The 10,813-nt window shown below is 42.3% G+C and overlaps 1 pseudogene; it reads left to right on the top strand.

Moving 5' to 3' along the window:
- Positions 1-4,464: 4,464 nt before the first annotated feature.
- On the top strand, positions 4,465-7,459 carry LOC121583131 (annotated as a pseudogene).
- The last annotated feature ends 3,354 nt before the right edge of the window (positions 7,460-10,813 follow it).

The raw sequence follows: 10,813 nt of genomic DNA, 5'->3' as shown, positions 1-10,813 counted from the left end.
TTGTTGCCTTGAACCTCTTTTATCCAGAAAAACACTGATCGGACTATGAGTTGGGGTGGGATTGGAATAATTACACAAGAACATCAACACAGTCAGGACGCAGGAATGAGGGCCAAAATACTGCTACCTGCTCCACTGGTCCTGGACATGAAAAAAGCTATTTTCAACAACTTGCAACAATCTCAAGTTGAATGGCTGAGATGTACAGTTGATTGGGCTATAAATGAGGAATGTCAAATGCTCCCCTAGGAGCATGATATGTATCACTCATACTTTCACATCCCTTATTTGCATAATGTTGTTGTATTTGAGCTACAGCATTTTGCACCCCTGCTGCTGCACGCTTTGAAATACGGTTGATATATTTTTAAGGTTTCACCAGGTCCTGTAAATGATTGGCTCTCAGATTAATAGTCCTGGGGCTCAACATAATTGATTTGTAAGGATAGAGACACAGATTGTTTGATACCGAATTGATGTTGCTCTTGCTGCTTGTACCGTGGGGACATTTGGTAACATGTTTTCCAAGCAAAATTATGTCTCATTCACTGACTTCTGATGGGATTGGGAATTATGGTATACCACAGCTCGTCAACCAATCACCTGAAGAATAGCCCACACATACCTTTTTCTCTCAATTTGAAACTAAAGCCTATATTTATTTGAACAACTTTCATCATGCAGTCATACCATTTACAGTATGTACTGACCCTTTATGCATGATGCCTACAGTGCAGATGTTTGTGCAAGATATATGGATATAGGCTGTGAGTTCATGATATGAGCTGATATGACAAGTGCAACCACAAGTAGCAGCAGGCTGCCACTTGTCATGGGTCATGGCTAGGGTAATGGTGAGCCTAAAACGTGAGTGTATTAGTGTTGACTTGTGACCCCACTTGATGCTGACAATGGCGTAACCCTGTGGGCCTAACACAATGAATTCCTTTCGCTGACTTCAGAGCAATATACAGTATTCCGACATGGTTGGGTGATTTCATTATTGGAATTTATTGGAATTGGCAAGTAAAGGAATAATCGAGATCATTGCTTTTCTGCGAAAACTCGTGATGAGTAGCCTGAGATCTCTAGAACATCTCCAACTGTGGCGCACGCACGACCACCGCTGTATCTATAAAAGCGTTCACGTGCACGGTGTACACCTCCTCATTCGCCCGACGCATAGACCGTTGTGAGCATGAGACAAACAAGCAAAATAGTTTAAAATGTATTTGAAAGTGTTTTAGTGGGGGAAAGTTTCGTCGTTCTCTCTGTATCTATTTCTTCATTTAGTGTCGCAGTATCTGATTTTTTTTTTTCTTCTGTTACTGCACGGGTGGAGGTATTTGAAAGGGCACTTAAGGTATGGGCTTTATTCTATAAATCATCTACGGCTTTTCTTACTATTTTAAGTCTTGTATAGGGTTTCTTTCTCAACTGTATTATCTTGATAAGGTAGGCTCTTTCACTTTATTTCGGGAAATGTAAGGTTAATTAAATAATAAAAAGTATGATAGAACTCTTTTATTTGCTTTTTAAAAATTGAAATGTTACTTTCTTTCATTATTTATTGTTTGAATTAAATGCTTTTGGTTTTGAATGATAGCTTAATTTTAACCTCTAAAAAACATTTAAGGATTGGCTGTATGTTTATACATTTGTATTCACTTTATAAGCATATCATCAACATAATATTATAGTTAAATAGAGCATCGTTAAAGCATAATGAATTAATGAGATGCAATCAGAGATATCATAGCTAACTGACTTGTTGAATTATTATGTAAAACATCCTTGTTGACATATAATGCCAATGACTGTCACAAACACACCTCTCGTCCCCTTTGAAAAACAGAATGTATTCAGGCAAATAGAATGGGTTTTGTGCAATCCAAGATGAATGGTTGTCATAGAGAAGTTCTCATATTCCTTAATCAACATTCACCATCTCACTATAATTACAACAACATTGCTGTCACATAATTGCATAATTCATTGTGAGGCTTGTTATGCATAGCATTGTCGCTTGATGGAGACAGCTGACAAACAGACCTACTTGTGGCTGCTTACTGAAACATTACATTTACATTATATAATGACCTTAACCCAACACCTTGGGACATTGTCAAGAGGTTCGATCCGCTTGGCATAACAATTAAGGTGTTGGCTTGACAGTTGTATGACTCGGGTTTGCTCTTGTGAGGCCATCGGAGAGCAGGGTACACGTGAGGGACTTGGTATGGTATAGAGAAGTGTGGGGACACGCTCTCCTGAAGGAAGGGGATAATGTAGCGACCTTAACCCAACACCTAGTGACCTCATAAAGAGGTTTGGACCTCTTGGCGTAATGTTTAAGGTGTTGGTTTGACAGTCACTGGACTGAGGTTCGAGTCCCGGTCGGGGCTACCCCCTTTATTTGCTACAATACTGTACACCACAGGAGGTTGGTGGCACCTTAATTGGGGAGAACGGGTACATGCTAATGGCTGGAGCGGATTAAGTGGAACGGTAACACATGGTTTCCATTTGTTTGATGCCATTCCATTCGCTCAGTTCCAGCCATTATTATGAGCCGTCCTCCCCTCGGCAGCCTCCACTGCTGTACACATTACCCTGAGGTCCTACAGTGGATTGTCCTAAACAACTATACACTGCAGTGCATTCTCACTTGATCAACTGGACAACCATATCGATCTACTAGTCAATAAAATAATTCAATTCACCAAAGTGACCAAATACTTCCATGTGATAAATATATACAGTTGAAGTTGGAAGTTTACATACACTTAGGTTGGAGTCATTAAAACTCATTTTTCAACCACTCCACAAATTTCCTGTTAACAAACTATAGTTTTGGCAAGTCGGTTAGGACATCTTCTTTGTGCATGACACAAGTAATTTTTCCAACAATTGTTTACAGACAGATTATTTGACTTATAATTCACTGTATCACAATTCCAGTTGGTCAGAAGTTTACATACACAAAGTTGACTGTGCCTTTAAACAGCTTGGAAAATTCCAGAAAATTATGTCATGGCTTTAGAAGCTTCTGATAGGCTAATTTACATCATTTGAGTCAATTGGAGGTGTACCTGTGGATGTATTTCAAGGCCTACCTTCAAACTCAGTGCCTCTTTGCTTGACATCATGGGAAAATCAAAAGAAATCAGCCAAGACCTCAGAATTTTTTTTTTAGACCTCCACAAGTCTGGTTCATCCTTGGGAGCAATTTCCAAACGCCTGAAGGTACCATGTTCATCTGTACAAACAATAGTATGCAAGTATAAACACCATGGGACCACGCAGCCGTCATACCGCTCAGCAAGGAGACACGTTCTGTCTCCTAGAGATGAAAGTACTTTGGTGCGGAAAAGAGAAAATCAATCCCAGAACAACAGCAAAGGACCTTGTGAAGATGTTTGAGGAAACAGGTACAAAAACATCTATATCAATAGTAAAACGAGTCCTATATCGACATAACGTGAAAGGCCGCTCAGCAAGGAAGAAGCCACTGATCCAAAACCGCCATAAAAACCCAGACAACGGTTTGCAACTGCACATGGGGACAAAGATCATACTTTTTGGAGAAATGTCCTCTGGTCTGATGAAACAAAAATATAACTGTTTGGCCATAATGACCATCGTTATGTTTGGAGGAAAAAGGGGGGTCTTGCAAGCCGAAGAACACCATCCCAACCGTGAAGCACGGGGGTGAGAGCATCATGATGTGGGGGTGCTTTGCTGCAGGAGGGACTGGTGCACTTCACAAAATAGATGGCATCATGAGGAAGGAAAATTATGTGGATATAGTGAAGCAACATCTCAAGACATCAGTCAGGAAGTTAAAGCTTGGTCGCAAATGGGTCTTCCAAATGGACAATGACCCCAAGCATACTTCCAAAGTTGTGGCAAAATGGCTTAAGGACAACAAAGTCAAGGTATTGGAGTGGCCATCACAAAGCCCTGGCCTCAATCCTATAGAAAATGTATGGGGAGAACTGAAAAAGCGTGTGCGAGCAAGGAGGCCTACAAACCTGACTCAGTTACACCAGCTCTGTCAGGAGGAATGGGCCAACCCAACTTATTGTGGGAAGCTTGTGAAAGGCTACTCAAAACATTTGACCCAAGTTAAACAATTTAAAGGCAATGCTACCAAATACTAATTGAGTGTATGTAAACTTCTGACCCACTGGGAATGTGATGAAAGAAATAAAAGCTGAAATATATCATTCTCTCTACTATTAGTCTGACATTTCACATTCTGAAAATAAAGTGGTGATCCTAACTGACCTAAGACAGAGAATTTGTACTAGGATTAAATGTCAGGAATTGTGAAAAACTGAGTTTAAATGTATTTGGCTAAGGTGAATGTAAACTTCTGACTTCAACTGTATACTGTATATATATATTTTTTTTTTGCCTATGCCTGACACTTTCCTCCTGGTCTAAGAAGAAGAGTTCAAGATGGAGGACACATGGGAACTTCAACTGACCACTACTCTTTACATGATCTCTGACCTCTTACTCTCCACAAACCTCACCAACACCAACTCCAGCTGCACCGTCTCTAGCATCAAGCTCTCCCCTTACTACCAACACTCCCTGGCCATAGCAACTAGCTTCACCCTGGCCTACCTGTTCATCTTCCTGCTGTGCATGGTGGGTAATGGCCTGGTGTGCCTCATTGTTGTGAGGAACCGTCACATGCGGACGGTCACCAACCTCTTCATCTTCAACCTGGCTATCAGTGACCTGCTGGTGGGCATCTTCTGCATCCCCACCACGCTGGTGGACAACCTCATCACAGGTAATACCCTACTGCTATAGAAGAATGGCCAATCTCCTGTTTCTGTAGTATGAGGCCGCTTGATGTACAAGTACACCCACTGGACAGGAGGCTATCGCAGGGCCTTACCCCTAATCCATTTCATTAATGCTGAGTGTCAAGCAGAGAGGCATTGGGGTCCTCCCATTTTTAGAGTCTTTAGTATGACTCAACTGGGGTTCGAACCCCTCTGACCTTCAAATCTCAGGGCGGACCCTCTAACCACAACGCCACTGAGTTAGTTTTACCCTACTGCTATAATGATTCCATAAATTAATAAAAACATGCTGCTTCGTATTGATTACTGTTGGCCTTGATTAAAATAATGACGCAACCTTTAGCGAGAGACAGTTCTTTCTATAACAGATTGGCCAGTTGCCTTTAGCTATTGATAACAACAATTATTAGGAAAAACTCCTCTTGTGCCTTGAAAGAAACAACATTATAGCTATTGCAAGTGGTCATTCACATGTAATGTATGATTCCGTTTCAGCATGGGTTTATGTGTCTATGTGGCTGCAAATACACCAGCCCAGCCAGCTTTGCAATGGTTTAGATCAGTTCAATTCATTCTCACAGTACTGTATCTTCACACATCTCACAAACCACAAGCTGGATCGCCATTCTGTTGTTTTTGCTATCTGTTTACACATGGACTTGTGGAAATTGCTGATTAATGTTTGGATATTTGCTGGAGTCTCAGCACTGAGAGAATAGTCGTGGGCCTGAACATGATGATCACAGCTGTCTTTCATTTGACAGCCTGATGAATAACTTAACATTTTTAGACAGTTCTTCACAATCTCTTCATATTTTACAACATCAATACAGACATTAGTTGAGTCTTGGCAGGAAAAGGGCTTTTAGAAAACCCCAAATTTACAAAAGTGTGAAACACGCATTGCCACAAAATCACTCAGTCAGGAAGGCTTAACTTCCAGTAATGACCTTTTCATGGCTAAATGATTTCGCTGGGCAGGTACAAGCACGTCATCCACTTCATCCACTCTTGTCTAACAATTTATTTCTGTATCTTTCATGCAGGTTTGAAAAGTACAAAAGCGTGAATATAATACTCCTGAAGTTGTTATCCCCTTCATCATCCTGACCAAACTCACATGTACCAAAAGCAAAAAAACCTGTTCAAAGTGTGGCTATTGATACAGTATGTCTGGCAGCTCACTAATAAAGTATTATTGTTACTATTGTTGTTTGGCAGGTTGGCCCTTTAGCAATGCAGTGTGTAAGCTAAGTGGTCTGGTACAGGGGATATCAGTGGGTGCGTCTGTATTCACCTTGGTTGCCATCGCTGTGGACAGGTAAGTCCCTCCCAAAGTATCTGCACATGGGAACTGGAAGGGGATAGTGAGGCTCTCATCTATGCATGTTAAATACTTCATGTTGTACAGTAAACAGTTTAATCTATGTGGCAGATAAATCGCTCAAATGAATCGCTTAATCACTTCTCATCTATCTCTCCTCTCTCTCCTGTTAGATTCCGCTGTATTGTTTACCCCTTTAAGCCCAAGCTAAGCCTTCTTGTTGCTAAGGCAACTATAGGGCTGATATGGGCTCTTGCGTTGGTTATCATGCTTCCGTCGGCTGTGATGCTGATGGTGGAGCAGGAGGAGGGTCACTTCATGGTATCCAGTGACAACCAGACCTACCCTCTCTACTACTGCTATGAGACCTGGCCTGACCCTGAGATGAGGAAGGTTTACACCATGGTCCTGTTCACACATATCTACCTGATGCCCCTTGTTCTCATCATGATAATGTATGGCTGCATTGGGGTCAAGCTCTACTCTACAGCTGTTCTGTCCAGTAGGGGGCACCCAGACGTCAAGTCCCCCATCTACCAGAGAAAAGTCAAGGTGGTTAAGATGCTCATCGTGGTGGCCCTCCTCTTCATGCTGTCCTGGCTGCCTCTCTGGACCCTGATGTTCCTCACAGACTACGCCAGACCTGAAGGGGACCAGCTGGACCTTCTGACAGGCTACATCTTCCCCTTCTCCCACTGGCTGGCCTTCTCCAACTCCAGCATCAACCCCATCATCTATGGCTACTTCAATGAGAACTTTAAGAAGGGCTTCCAGGCTGCCTGTCGCCCTGGATCATGTTGCAGTGGGGTCCCACAGGCGCAGGCAGTGAGCAAGGCTCAGCAGGGGTGCAATGCCAGAGCCCCGCGGAACATAGCCCTCAGTGCCAACCTTCTCACCACCTTGGGAGTGAGGAACCGCATCTACACCGACAGTGACCTGATGGGCTGTGTGTGTCTGGAGATGGAGCAGAGGAAGGAGGAAGGATCTGCAGAGGCTCTTGGGCAGAGGGAAGTAACAGTAATGGTGGAGTGTCAGTAAAAAGGATCTTCATGCAGAGGATGTGGATAGACTCTTTCCAATGGGGGTTGCTGTGTGTCAGGTGTGGAAGCTTTGAAAGGCAGTTGGGTGGACAACAACAGTGGGGTGTGTGTGCATGGTGAGGTTGGAAAATGGACAGGTTGTTGATAAGAGGTTAATAGTGCTGAGCGATTAACCAAAATGTACGTTATTTTTAGTTTTCTTTCTGTGACCGCGATCTGCAGATTCTCTAGAGATAAATCAGATCAAGCCAGAACTGCACGGCTGGCTGTAGCCTTTTGGGGGCCCTAAGCGAGATTTGGTTGGGGGGGGGTCTCCCCACCAAGCTGGATTTTTTTTTGTGGTCCTCTAGACATCGGAGAGAAAAATTTACGTTTTAAAGTTAATTTGCAATTCTACATATTTTGCCATTGGGTGGAGAGAAAATGTTTCAATTTTATAACAAATTTCATGCAATTCTACAAATTCTACCATGGGGCAGAGAGAAAAAATTGACATTTTATAACAAATTTCATGCAATTCTACTAATTTTGCCTTGGGCAAGGAGAAACTTTTGCAGTTTTAAAGCAATTTTTCTGCAGTTCTAAACATTTTGCCATGCGGCGGAAGGAAAGTTTGCTATTTTATAACAAATTTTGAAGTTTTGAAGCTACTTTCCTGCAATTCTACCCATTTTACAATGGGCTGGAGAGAAATGATTGCAGTTTTAAAGGGCAATTACACCACTTTTCAACCTCATATTCATCATCTTCAGCACCACACGATATATAAAAACGTATGTGGACACCCCTTCAAATTAGTGCATTTGGCTATTTCAGCCACACCCATTGCTGACAGGTGTATAAAATCGAGCACACCGCCATGCAATCTCCATAGACAAACACTGGCAGTAGAATGGCCTTACTGAAGAGCTCAGTGACTTTCAACGTGGCACCGTCATAGGATGCCACCTTTCCAACAAGTCAGTTCGTCAAATTTCTGCCTTGCTAGAGCTGCCCCGGTCAACTGTAAGTGCTGTTATTGTGAAATGGAAACGTCTAGGAACAACAACGGCCCAGCCGCGAAGTGGTAGGCCACACAAGCTCACAGAATGGAACCGCCGAGTTCCAAACTGCCTCTGGATGCAACATCAGCTCAAGAACTGTTCGTTGGGAGCTTCATAAAATGGGTTTCCATGGCCGAGCAGCCACACACAAGCCTAAGATCACCATGCGCTATGCCAAGCGTCGGCTGGAGGGGTGTAAAGCTCACCGCCATTGGACTCTGGAGCAGTGGAAACGCGTTCTCTGGAATTATGAATCACGCTTCACCATCTGGCAGTCTGACGGACAAATCTGGGTTTGGCGGATGCCAAGAGAACACTACCTGCCCGAATGCATAGTGCCAACTGTAAAGTTTGGTGGAGGAGGAATAATGGTCTGGGGTTGTTTTTCATGGTTCGGGCTAGGCCCCTTAATTCCAGTGAAGGGAAATCTTAACGCTACAGCATACAATGACATTCTAGACAATTCTGTGCTTCCAACTTTGTGGCAACAGTTTGGGGAAGGCCCTTTCCTGTTTCAGAATGACAATGCCCCCGTGCACAAAGCGAGTTCCATACAGAAATGGTTTGTTGAGATCGGTGTGGAAGAACTTGACTGGCCTGCACAGAACCGTGACTTCAACCCCATCGAACACCTTTGGGATAAATTGGAACGCCCACTGCGAGCCAGGCCTAATCGCTCAACATCAGTGCCCAACCTCACTAATGCTCTTGTGGCTGAATGGAAGCAAGTCCCCGCAGCAATGTTCCAACATCTAGTGGAAAGCCTTCCCAGAAGAGTGGAGGCTGTTATAGAAGCAAAGGGGGGACCAACTCCATATTAATGCCCATGATTCTGGAATGAGATGTTCGACGAGCAGGTCTCCACATACTTTTGGTCATGTAGTGTATGTGAAAACAGCACATTATATGATCTGTCGTTTAAAAAATAAGGTCCTAAAAAAATGCTTCTCTGTGACATCACATGGTAGGATTAAAAGTAAAAACCAGTGATTTTCAAAACCTGCAACGAGTTTCTAGCCCAAGGGAGGGTATTCTCTTCCTCCCCACATCACTGTGAATCTCATATTGTTTGAAAATCACTGTTTTTAAAAATGTTTTAGCTTTTGATGATGTCATCAGGTAGAACCTTTTAACTTTATATTTACAGCGCCTTCAGAAAGTATTCACACCCCTTGACTTTTTCAAAATTTGGTTGTGTTACAGTCTGAATATAAATTGGATTAAATTGTGATTTTGTGTCACTGGCCTACACCCCATAATGTCAAAGTGGAATTATGTTTTTAGACATTTTTACAAATTAATTGAAAATGAAAAACGGAAATGTCTTGTGTCAATAAGTATTGAAGCTCTTTGTTACGGCAAGCCTAAATAACTTCAGGAGTAAAACTTGCTTTTTTTTTTTTTGACTCATGTTTAACATGATTTTTGAATGACTACCTCATCTCTGTACCCCACACATACAATTATCTGTAAGGTCCCTCAGTCGAGCAGTGAATTTCAAGCACAGATTCAACCACAAAGACCAGGGATTTTTTCCAATGCCTCACAAAGAATGGCACCTATTGGTAGATGGTAAAAATATAAATAAATTAACTTTATGTCCTGCATACAAAGCATTTGGGGCAAATCCAACACAACACATCACTGAGTAACACTCTTCATACTTTCAAACATGGTGGTGGCTGCATCATGTTATGGGTATGCTTGTCATCAGCAAGGACTAGGGAGTTCTTTAGACAAAAAGAAACGGAATAGAGCTAAGCACAGGCAAAATCCTAGAGGAAAACCTGGTTCAGTCTGCTTTCCAACAGACACTGGGAGACAAATTCACCTTTCAGCAGGACAATAACCTAAACCCCAAGGCCAAATATACACTGGAGTTGCTGACCAAGACAAGATTGAATGTTCCTGAGTGGCCTAGTTACAGTTTGAACTTGAATCGGCTTAAAAATCTATGGCAAGACTTGAAAATGGCTGTCTAGCAATGATCAACAACAAACTTGACAGAGCTTGAAGAATTTAAAAAGGTGTGCAAAACTCTTAGAGACACCCAGAAAGACTCACAACTGTAATCGCTGCCAAAGATGATTCTGTGGAATAAGTCAAGGGGTATGAATACTTTCTGAAGGCACTGTATTTCTACAAAACTTAGAAATTAGCTGTTTTCACATATGTCGACACTGGTATTCGTGCTGGAGATAATGCAAATAAGGTTGAAAAGTGGTGGAGTTGCCCTTTAAAGCAAATTTCCTGCAATAAATTTTTTTGGGGCATAGGGCAGATCATTATTTGTTGTTGAAATGATATAACAGATTTCATGCAATTCTACACATTTTGCCATTACTTTCAGTATGCCATGATAATGATATCTGAGTGAGAGTGACTATCAAAATCAACGGGGGCCCCCTGGAGATCAGGGCCCCTGGGAACGTGCCCCAAGTTTAGATAACTGGCTAGACTAACTTATCAGTCTAGAACTTCTTAGCTGACATGGCTAATTGAGTGACTGTCAGTGACTGACCAAACAAGAGAAAAACTATTGATACACAACCACATTTCTAACTTGCACCATGTGTATTCTAC

The sequence above is a fragment of the Coregonus clupeaformis genome, chromosome 15, assembly GCF_020615455.1.
Source record: "Coregonus clupeaformis isolate EN_2021a chromosome 15, ASM2061545v1, whole genome shotgun sequence".
In the NCBI taxonomy this organism is placed as follows: domain Eukaryota; kingdom Metazoa; phylum Chordata; class Actinopteri; order Salmoniformes; family Salmonidae; genus Coregonus; species Coregonus clupeaformis.
The sequence above is the reverse complement of the archived record's forward strand: the minus strand, read 5'-3'. Positions and strand labels throughout refer to the sequence as shown.